Source organism: Euprymna scolopes, chromosome 20 (assembly GCF_053919585.1).
Source record: "Euprymna scolopes isolate OS-2025 chromosome 20, ASM5391958v1, whole genome shotgun sequence".
Taxonomy (NCBI): Eukaryota; Metazoa; Mollusca; class Cephalopoda; order Sepiida; family Sepiolidae; genus Euprymna; species Euprymna scolopes.
In genome coordinates this window covers 58,917,325-58,928,203 of record NC_136501.1, presented here as the reverse complement: position 1 = coordinate 58,928,203, position 10,879 = coordinate 58,917,325, and positions in this window count along the sequence as shown.

The window sequence follows — 10,879 nt, the reverse complement described above, 5'->3', positions numbered from 1 at the left end:
ACTTTCGAACGAAATCAAAGTGTAAAAATAGGGGTAGTACCTGCGATCTATTATATATCAGTAATTTACATTCTTAACCCCCCCAAATATATATGTTTATATTTTATTATTTCTTAATATTTTATTTTGTCTTACACCTGTTTCGTTTAATGGCGTATGAAGACCAGAAAACTCATCAGAGGCAGTTAATATTTTTTCTCGAAAAAAAAACAAACAGTTTCAAAAGTTTTTTTGTTTTTTTTTAGAATAAAGAGGACGAAAGCTGATAAAAATGAATGAAAATTGTTAAGAGTAAAAAAAAATGATTCATAAAAACTTACTTATTCAAGTCAGATATTATAGGAGAGAAGACTGAATTTTTTCGTCCCATGAAGACGCTTTAGTGTTTAATGTACCACGTTTATATATATATATATATATATATATATATATATATATATATATATATATATATATGTATGTATATAAGCACACATTAAAATGAATGTAAACATATATGTACGCTCGATTGAGTTTTACATGACAGCATCAAATCAGGTGTGTTCGTGTGTTCTGCCTGTCTTCTCCAACATCGATAAGCATCCATTTTTGTTCCTGTACAACGCGCTCTCTTTGCCTCACTCTAGCATTTACCAACTTTCTCTTCTTCCGTTTAGCCTCTTTCTCTCTCTCTCTCTCCCTCTCTCTCTCTCTCTCTCAATCTCACTCTCATTTTCCATTCTTTCCTTCTCTCTTTTTCCCTCCCGTTCTTTCCATTTATCTCTCACTCAATCCCACTCTAGACCTTACCACCTTTCTCTACACCTTTACAGCCCTCTCTCGATTATTTCTCTCCTTTTCTCACTTCTCTCTCTCTCTCACTCTCTCTCTCGCGCGCTCGCGCTTTCTCTCTTACTCGCACTGTAGGTCTCGCTAAAGTTCTCTACTTCCCTAACACCAATCTCTTGCTTTCTCTTCCTCTCTAAATCTCACTCTAGACTTTACCACTCATCGCCTCTTCCTTTACACGTCTTTTTCAAATTCTGCTATCTCTCGCATTCGCACTCTCGGTCTTATCATCTTCTTTGTCTTCTCGCTCTTTTTTCTTTTCTTTCACTCTCTCGTTCCAACCTCTCTCTCCCCCTCTCACATCTCTCATATCTCACACCCCCTGTGTTTCTCTATTCGTGTATCTTTAATTAACTCCTCTCCATCTCTCTCTCTTTCTCTGTCTGTCTGTCTGTCTGTCTGTCTGTCTCTCTCTCTCTCTCTCTCTCTCTCTTTCTCTCTGGCCTTTACATAACTAACTGCTGCTCTCCTCCGTCATCAAAAATCATTTCTCTTTACCAGATTCTTCTTTCCTCAGTCACATCTTCCCCGCATCCAAGATGTCAGCCAACCCAACTTTTTCCGACAATCTGCGTGCTGATTAAAACCGGCCCAATTTGGTATGAAGAACCAACCAATCGCCCAAAGCCGAACAGCGTTCCATTGTGCGAATTGCGTATCGATCTCCGACGATAGTGATATTGAACCCCGGCACGTTTTCCCATGGAGTGGCCTGGTGAGGGAGGAAGGCTGCCCTTTTCTGTACCACTGAAAATGAGCGAACCCAACATCATTACATTAGGCACCGTCGGCGGGAAATCTACAAATTAATCAGTAGCGAAACCTTAGATATTTACGAAGAACCTCTTTCGGCCACCATTTTCAAGAACATTACGATTCCATCTCACCATTTTCTGCTCCTCTCTTCCATGACTTCCTTATCGTCATTGTCATTTTCTTCGTTTTCTTTTCTATCATCATCATCATCATCATCATCATCATCATCATCATCATCATCATCATCATCTCTTTCTTAATGTTTATTCTTAGTTTTTCTTCTTTTCTTTCTTTTATATTTATTTCCCTTTTATCTTTTAATTCTTACTCAAGTTTAACCTCTTCATTTATTTCATCTTTTTTATGACTTCTTCTTTTTCTTCTTCATTTCCTCCATTTTCCCCTTTTTTATTTCTTCTTTTATTTCTTTATATTTCTTCTTTTATTTCCTCCTATTATTTCTTTCTCTACTTTTACTATGTTCTATTTCTTTCCTTGTCGTTTTTTCTTTATCTTATTTTATTTCTTCGTTGATCTTTTCGTTTATTTTATTTTTTTCTTGTTTTGTTTCTCTTTTGTTTCCTTTATTTATTCTTTTATATCGTTCTTTTTCTTTTTTTAACATAGGCACCACCACTTTTCAAGGGCCAGAGGCCACTCAGGGATAAGAATTAATAGTGTACAGTAGTCAATTGCACAATATAGTAATCTAGTAATATAGATACATATGTATATATGTATATATATATATATATATATATATATATATTAGATTATTATTAAAGGATCGTGATCTACAAGTTATGTATTATATGTTTACTTATAAATGCTATATACTGTATGTTTACTTATGAATTTTATGTACTGTATGTTTCCTTATAAATGTTATGTACTGTATATTTACTTATAAATATTACGTACTGTGTGTTTATTTATAAATGTTATGTACTTTATGTTTACTTATAAATGTTATGCACTGTATGTTTACTTATAAATGTTATGTACTGTATGTTTACTTATAAATATTACGTACTGTGTGTTTATTTATAAATGTTATGTACTGTATGCTTACTTATAAATATTATGTACTGTATGTTTACTTATAAATGTTATGTACTGTATGTTTACTTATAAATATTACGTACTGTGTGTTTATTTATAAATGTTATGTACTGTATGCTTACTTGTAAATATTATGTACTGTATGTTTACTTATAAATGTTATGTACTCTATATTTACTTATAAATATTACGTACTGTGTGTTTATTTATAAATGTTATGTACTGTATGTTTACTTATAAATGTTATGCACTGTATGTTTACTTATAAATGTTATGTACTGTATGTTTACTTATAAATATTACGTACTGTGTGTTTATTTATAAATGTTATGTACTGTATGCTTACTTATAAATATTATGTACTGTGTGTTTACTTATAAATGTTATGCACTGTATGTTTACTTATAAATGTTATGTACTGTATATTTACTTATAAATATTACGTACTGTGTTTTTATTTATAAATGTTATGTACTGTGTGTTTACTTGTCAATGTTATGTACTGTATGTTTACTTATAAATGTTATGTGCTGTGTTTTTATTTATAAATGTTATATACTGTATGTTTACTTATAAATGTTATGTACTGTGTGTTTACTTATAAATGTTATGCACTGTATGTTTACTTATAAATGTTATGTACTGTATATTTACTTATAAATATTACGTACTGTGTGTTTACTTATAAATGTTATGTACTGTATGCTTACTTATAAATGTTATGTACTGTGTGTTAACTTATAAATGTTATGTACTTTTATGTTTACTTATAAATGTTATGTACTGTACGTTTACTTATAAATGTTATGTACTGTACGTTTACTTATAAATGTTATGTACAGTACGTTTACTTATAAATGCTATGTACTGTATGTTTACTTATAAATGCTATGTACTGTATGTTTACTTATAAATATTACGTACTTTTACGTTTACTTATAAATGTTATGCACTGTACGTTTACTTATAAATGTTATGTACTGTACGTTTACTTATAAATGTTATGTACTGTATGTTTACTTATAAATGTTATGTACTGTACGTTTACTTATAAATGTTATGTACTGTATGTTTACTTATAAATGTTATGTACTGTATGCTTACTTATAAATGTTATGTACTGTATATTTACTTATAAATATTACGTACTGTGTGTTTACTTATAAATGTTATGTACTGTATGCTTACTTATAAATGTTATGTACTGTGTGTTTACTTATAAATGTTATGTACTTTTACGTTTACTTATAAATGTTATGTACTGTACGTTTACTTATAAATGTTATGTACTGTACGTTTACTTATAAATGTTATGTACTGTACGTTTACTTATAAATGTTATGTACTGTATGTTTACTTATAAATGCTATGTACTGTATGTTTACTTATAAATATTACGTACTTTTACGTTTACTTATAAATGTTATGCACTGTACGTTTACTTAGAAATGTTATGTACTGTATGTTTACTTATAAATGTTATGTACTGTACGTTTACTTATAAATGTTATGTACTGTATGTTTACTTATAAATGTTATGTACTGTACGTTTACTTATAAATGTTATGTACTGTATGTTTACTTATAAATGTTATGTACTGTATGCTTACTTATAAATGTTATGTACTGTACGTTTACTTATAAATGTTATGTACTGTATGTTTACTTATAAATATTACGTACTGTGTTTTATTTATAAATGTTATGTACTGTATGTTTACTTATAAATATTACGTACTGTGTTTTTATTTATAAATGTTATATACTGTATGTTTACTTATAAATGTTATGTACTTTTACGTTTACTTATAAATGTTATGTACTGTACGTTTACTTATAAATGTTATATACTGTACGTTTACTTATAAATGTAATGTACTGTATGTTTACTTATAAATGCTATGTACTGTATGTTTACTTATAAATATTACGTACTTTTACGTTTACTTATAAATGTTATGCACTGTACGTTTACTTAGAAATGTTATGTACTGTATGTTTACTTATAAATGTTATGTACTCTATGCTTACTTATAAATATTACGTACTTTTATGTTTACTTATAAATGATATGTACTGTATGTTTACTTATAAATGTTGGGTTTTTGTGTCATCAGAATACTTATTTTATTTGTTTTATAAACTCTATTACCTGTTAGAAAATCTTTAGAGATCCGAAATCAATGATTGATATGATAAAAAATTCTTCCTTAGTAATATGTACTTTGCTTATTTGCCTTTTGATCTCTCGTTTAATGGCATAGGAATATATACACACCGTCAATTTTTCATAGTATAATAGATTCCAAATATCTCAACATTTTTAACATTATAGATTATCCTTAAACTCCGCTACCTGTGTATAGGACATATGTCTAAAAAAAACTAATTTATTGCAATTGTTTTGTTTCTTTGTTCATTCTTTTATTTTGCCTTTTTTCCTTTTGTTAATTGTTCTTTTCTTTTATTTCTACTTTTTTCTCCTTGTGTTTTTCTTTATATTTTAACTTTGTCGTTTGCCTTCTTAATTTCCTTTCTTCTTCCCTTTTGCTTCTTGCATTGTTTTCTTTCATTTTTTTCGTTTATTTTTTCCTTTCTTTTATTTTTAGATTACGCGTCATTTTATTATGGTTTCATTTTCTTCTTACGTTCGTTATTTTTCCTGTTTTTCATTTATCTTTTTTTTGCCTAGTTTTTGTTTCTCGTATTTTTTATAGCGTCCTTTGTTTTCAATGCTTTCCCTTTCCTCTCTCTTTTTCTTTCGATTTTCTTCTTTCGTTTTCTAATAATTTTTTTCGGGTTTGTATACACATAGATTCGAAAAAGTCGTCAAAAAACAAATATATTACTGTTGTGGGGGATGAACCCTCCAAATGGACTGTTCTATCCATTATATTTACTACTCTTCAGTTATAAGCTTTTTACGTTGCTGTTCCAGTAATATATTGTTTAAACTCTATTCCGTTGTTCTGTTTCTTTGTGGCTTATTGAAAGCAACCCCACTGGCGACATTGGATTCGGATAACGTACTCACGTTTAAAAACAGTGTTCTAAAAAACTAAACACTGGCGACATTGGATTCAAGGAGCATACTAAAATCGAAACAAGTAACGACATTTAAAAAAAATACTCGCGTTGAAATAGTATTCTAAAAACACTAACGACGTCGGACTCAAATGTTATCAAGCCTAAGGAAGTGTCTAACATAACACTTGCAAGTGAAAAAATGCAGATCAATATGGAAAAAAAGAGCTGAAAAGAAAAAAGTTCGTCACGACTTTCAAAGATAGCGCTGTACTTTTGCAAAAAGAAAAAGGTTCGTCGCGACTTAGAAAGGTAACTTTTCATACTTTTGGAAAAAGAATTCGTCACTTGTGCTTTCGCTGCTAAAATCGGCCGTTATTTTTATTCTCTGGAGAAAAATATACACTTGATTTTTTTTTTTCTTTAGAAAATGAACTTTTTATATATTTATGTTTTTTCTGTTCGCTTTACTGTCTGGAGGAAGAAATAAGAAAGAATTAAACGGTTTTGTAAAATTCAGCGAACGTTTTGAAATTGCTAATGGTGACAAAGCAAAATGGACAAATTGAAAGTAGCGTTGGAACATTTGACCAAATTGCATATCGATGCCGCAAAGCGTCAGTCACAATCCGAAAATCACTGGACTGAACGTCAAATACGATTCGAGGAACAGCAAAAGGAATTTCAAAAACAGTTAGCGGAATGTCAAATACGAACCGAGGAACAGCAAAAGGAAGTTCAAAAATAGTTAGCCGAACGTCAATTACGAACAGAGGAATTGCTTACAGAAATAGTTAAGAATAATGCGAACGCGGAGACCAATTCAGCATTTTCTCAGAAGACAATGTGGACCGCGATAGACAATTTTAAATACGAGGAAGAGAAAAAACCATTCGCAGCGTATTTTCGGCGTTATTTTTAATATTGACTTCAGCAACGGATCTGATCAAAAGAAAACCAGACTTCTACTTCGAAAATTGGAAACGGCTGAGCATGATAAATTCGTGGATTATATCTTGCCTAAAAACAAACAGCAGATTTATTATTCAATGAGACGGTAAATTTGTTAACAGAACTTTTTCTCGCCGAAAACGTCTCTTTTCCATAAGCGTTGGAGATGTTTGAATATGGTAAAAGACGATAATGACGATTTTGCCACGTACGCAGCTGTAGTCAACAAACACTGTGATGACTTTAAGTTGTCTTGTGTTTGCTCAAGTGTTAAGCTCAGGAAAAGATACGGAAATCAGGTGCAGAGTCCTTACAAAATTAGAAAATGGACCGAACTTAACACTTCAAAAATTGACTGAGGATTGTCAAAAAGTAGAAATTATAAAAAAAAAAGATGCAAGAAATATCGAAGCAGGTATCGCGAATATAAAAAACAGTAACTAAGAAAAAACCGTCGAAATGGCACACTAACCACTGAAAATCAGAAAAACTAAAAGCACCGAGTACTTGTTTCAGATATGGTGGAATATATTGGGTAAGGTATTGCTCATTTTTAACTAAAAGATGCCATTTATGCAATAAGATCGGTTATAAAAGTTTGCACTGTAGGAAAACTCAAAATAGAAGCCGTGTACGTCAAATACGAACTAAGGACGTCATAGATGAAAATCCACGCAAATATGTAACGGTTAACATTTTCGACAAGGCAACTAGACAATGGATCGGATCTTTCAATAATAAATCTCAAAACGTGGAAAATATTACGAAAGCCGACTATGTTAAAAGCTAACAGAACGACGACGGCCGTTAATGGTACAAAAATTCATTTTGAAGGTGAATTAATTACAAACGTCACTTTACGGGGGAAAACAAAAAAACTAAGATTGTATGTGCTAAAAGATAGTGAGAACCTGTTCGGTTTTGACAGCTTGGAGGAGTTTCGTCTCTGGGATCTTCCTGTATCCACATTCTGCAAGAAAATAGATACTCGTCCAACAGAAACGGAGAAACTTATAACTTGTTTTAAAAAAGAATTCACAAACGTATTTACTCCTGGTCTGGGGAGATGTACAAAAATGGCCGCAGATTTTAAGTTGAAACCTGGCACACAACCGGTGTTTAAAAAGAAACGTAATGTCCCGTTCGCTTCCCTGAACAAAATGAATAATGAACTATACAGATTAGAAAGCATCAGTATACTGGCTAAAATTGAATATAGTGAGTGGGCTGCTCCGGCAGTTTACGTAAAGATAAGGTCCGGGGAAATTCGCGTTTGTGCCGACTTCGCGACCGGACTCACCGGGTCCTTAGAAGATTTTCACTATTCCTTACCTAGTACAGAAGTGTTCACGAAATTAAATGGCGGCTAGTTTTTTTCTAAGATCGACCAAAGCCACGCTTACCTACAGATTTCGGTAAACGACAAAAGCGCTAACCTCCTCTGTATTAACACTCATCGGGGTTTGTACAGATACGAAAGACTCGCGTTTGGTATCAATGTAGCACCCGCAATATTCCAGCAAGTAATGGATACTATCCTGTCCGTCTTGGACACCGCAATCGCATATCTTGATGACATTATGATAGCGAGCAAAAGCAGGGAGGAACATGAAAAACATATCAGACAAGTATCTAGTCGAATACAATATTATGGATTTAAGATCAAAGCAGATAAATGCGAGTTCTTTTTATAAACAATTAAATACCTGAGTCAAATAATCATAAAGATAGCAGACGCCCAGACCCAGATAGGGCGACCGCTATTAAAGAAATGCCGGCACCAGTAAACATCTCAATTGCAGAGTGTTTTTAGCTTTGGCAAATTATTACCAGGGGTTCATCCCAAATATGCACTAATTGCGCGCACCACTTAATGAATTGCTGAAAATATATCGGGAGTGGACAGATATCATTCTAAGAAATAAAAAGAATCCTGACTTCAAAACTATTTCTAGCGCATTTCAACCCGCAGTTGGACATGATAGTAGCTAGCGACGCTAGTCAATATGGCGTCGGGGCGTGCATGCTACATCGAATGCTGGATTGTTCGAAACAGCCTATTGCTTTCGTATCACGGACTTTCTTTCCAGCGGAAAAAAAATTATTCTCAGATCAAGAAAGAGGCCATAGGAATTATATTTGCAGTTTACAAATTCCACTGGTTCTTGTACGGAAGACATTTTTTTCGACAAACCGACCATAAGCCGTTGATATCTATTTTTAGATCAAAAAAGGACTTCCAACATTCACTGCGAACCGACTATTAAGGGGGGGATTATTCTGCTGTATTATTATTATTATTATTATTATTATTATTATTATTATTATTATTATAACTATAATTTTACAATTCAATTTCTCCCCTCCAAACAACTAGCACATGCAGACGATCCGTCGAGACTGATTCCTGCCAAAATGGAACCTTTTGAAAATTCAATAATCCTGGCACTACGTATTAATAGTGATATAAAACCATGATAAACAATATTGTCCGCGAACTGCCGGTCAAGCTTCAGGAAATTACGTCAGAATCCCTAAATGACAATTCCATTCAAACCACGAAGCAGAAATATGCACTGGGTGACACCAGTTCAGACATTTTCTGGTTGCGACGAAATATTGTTATACGGTGAAAGGGTTGTCATCCCCAAACCCTTCAAAAAAAGAATTATCGGGAATTTTCACATGGGGCATCCAGGAATAAACAGAATGAAAAGCCTAATGAGAAGTTTTGTTTATTGGCCATCTATGGACCAAGATATTACTGACATGGTGAACAGATGCAAAACTGTACTTTGGCTGCAAAAGCACCACCGATAACATATAAACCTTGGCCTAAGGCTGAACAACCATGGTCGAGGATCCACATCGATTATGCTGGACCTGTGGAGGATTTTTACTACCTGATAGTAGTTGACTCTTACTCTAAATGGCCAGAGGTACTAAGATGCAAAAAAACTGACCACGGCAACAAGGACAAATCTTTTATTGGAATTGTATACCCTTCAATAATGTCTTTTTTAAATATTTATTTCGATATATTGCTTCAAAATACAAATACTGAATAACAAAAGAGTGGAGGAACTGATTTGTCATCACTTCCAATAATGTTCCGCAGAAAATTACGGAAGATGTTAGCTGACTATAACCGTATATACAAATTATTAAAAAAAACACGATAGCTCTATAATAATATACACGTTTCCAAAACAGTACATTTTAATACTATGCAAGCTCCGAAGACACTATAACTTTTTATTCGTATACAACCTCCAAAAATACAGTAATCATTAATGGGATCAAGGCAGAAAAGGCCCCATTACTTTAAAATAATTTACAAACAACAAATAGATATATTAATTATAGTGTACATTTATTATTGTGAATCTTTAGAATGTTCTAGAGATTTAATTTAAAAATAGTTATCCTTTCGATCATTATGAAATATAACATACAAAATAGGAAATTCTTACCATCGATGCGTGAATAGAAAATATACCAACCAAAGTTGATATTACTTGGGAAATGGAAAATATAAAATGCGGATATATATATATATATATATATATATATATATATATATATATATATATATATATATATATATATATGATATAAAGCTGAATGTGTGTGTGTGTGTGTGGTCACGAATAGGCTCCTATATGGTTGACTATTTTAAAAAAAAATGATTACATATAACGATAGAAGATGTATCGAGGCACAGGAGTGGGTATGTTTGAGCTGGCAGAACGGTGGTTAATTAAAATTGTTGGGTCTGCGTTCGCGCCTGGTCTACAAAGTATGGAAATAAAAAATTTAAAAATTAAAAAAAAAAGTTTACAAGACTTTTTGATATAGATGTACATAAGAATACTTTGATAGGTATGTTTTAACTTAAATAGGGATGGTATAATAAAATTGTGGGGTCTGTGTTCGCGCCTGACCTCCATTGAATGGAAATAGTCACAAACTTTAATGACTTTTCATATCTATCTGCGTAAGTATACTTTGATAATTATGTTTCAGTTCGATAAGAATATGGTATAATAAAATTATGGGGTGTTCGTTCGCACCTGACCTCCATAGAATGTAAATATGTCACAAAGTTTAACAAGGTCTTTTAATATAGATCCACAGAATATTGTTATAACTGTTTCAGTGTGAACAGGTATGGTATAATAAATTATGGGGTTTATCTATTTAATTTTTACTTTCATCATATTTTGCTTTTGTTTTGATACCCCCAAATTCGAAGCTA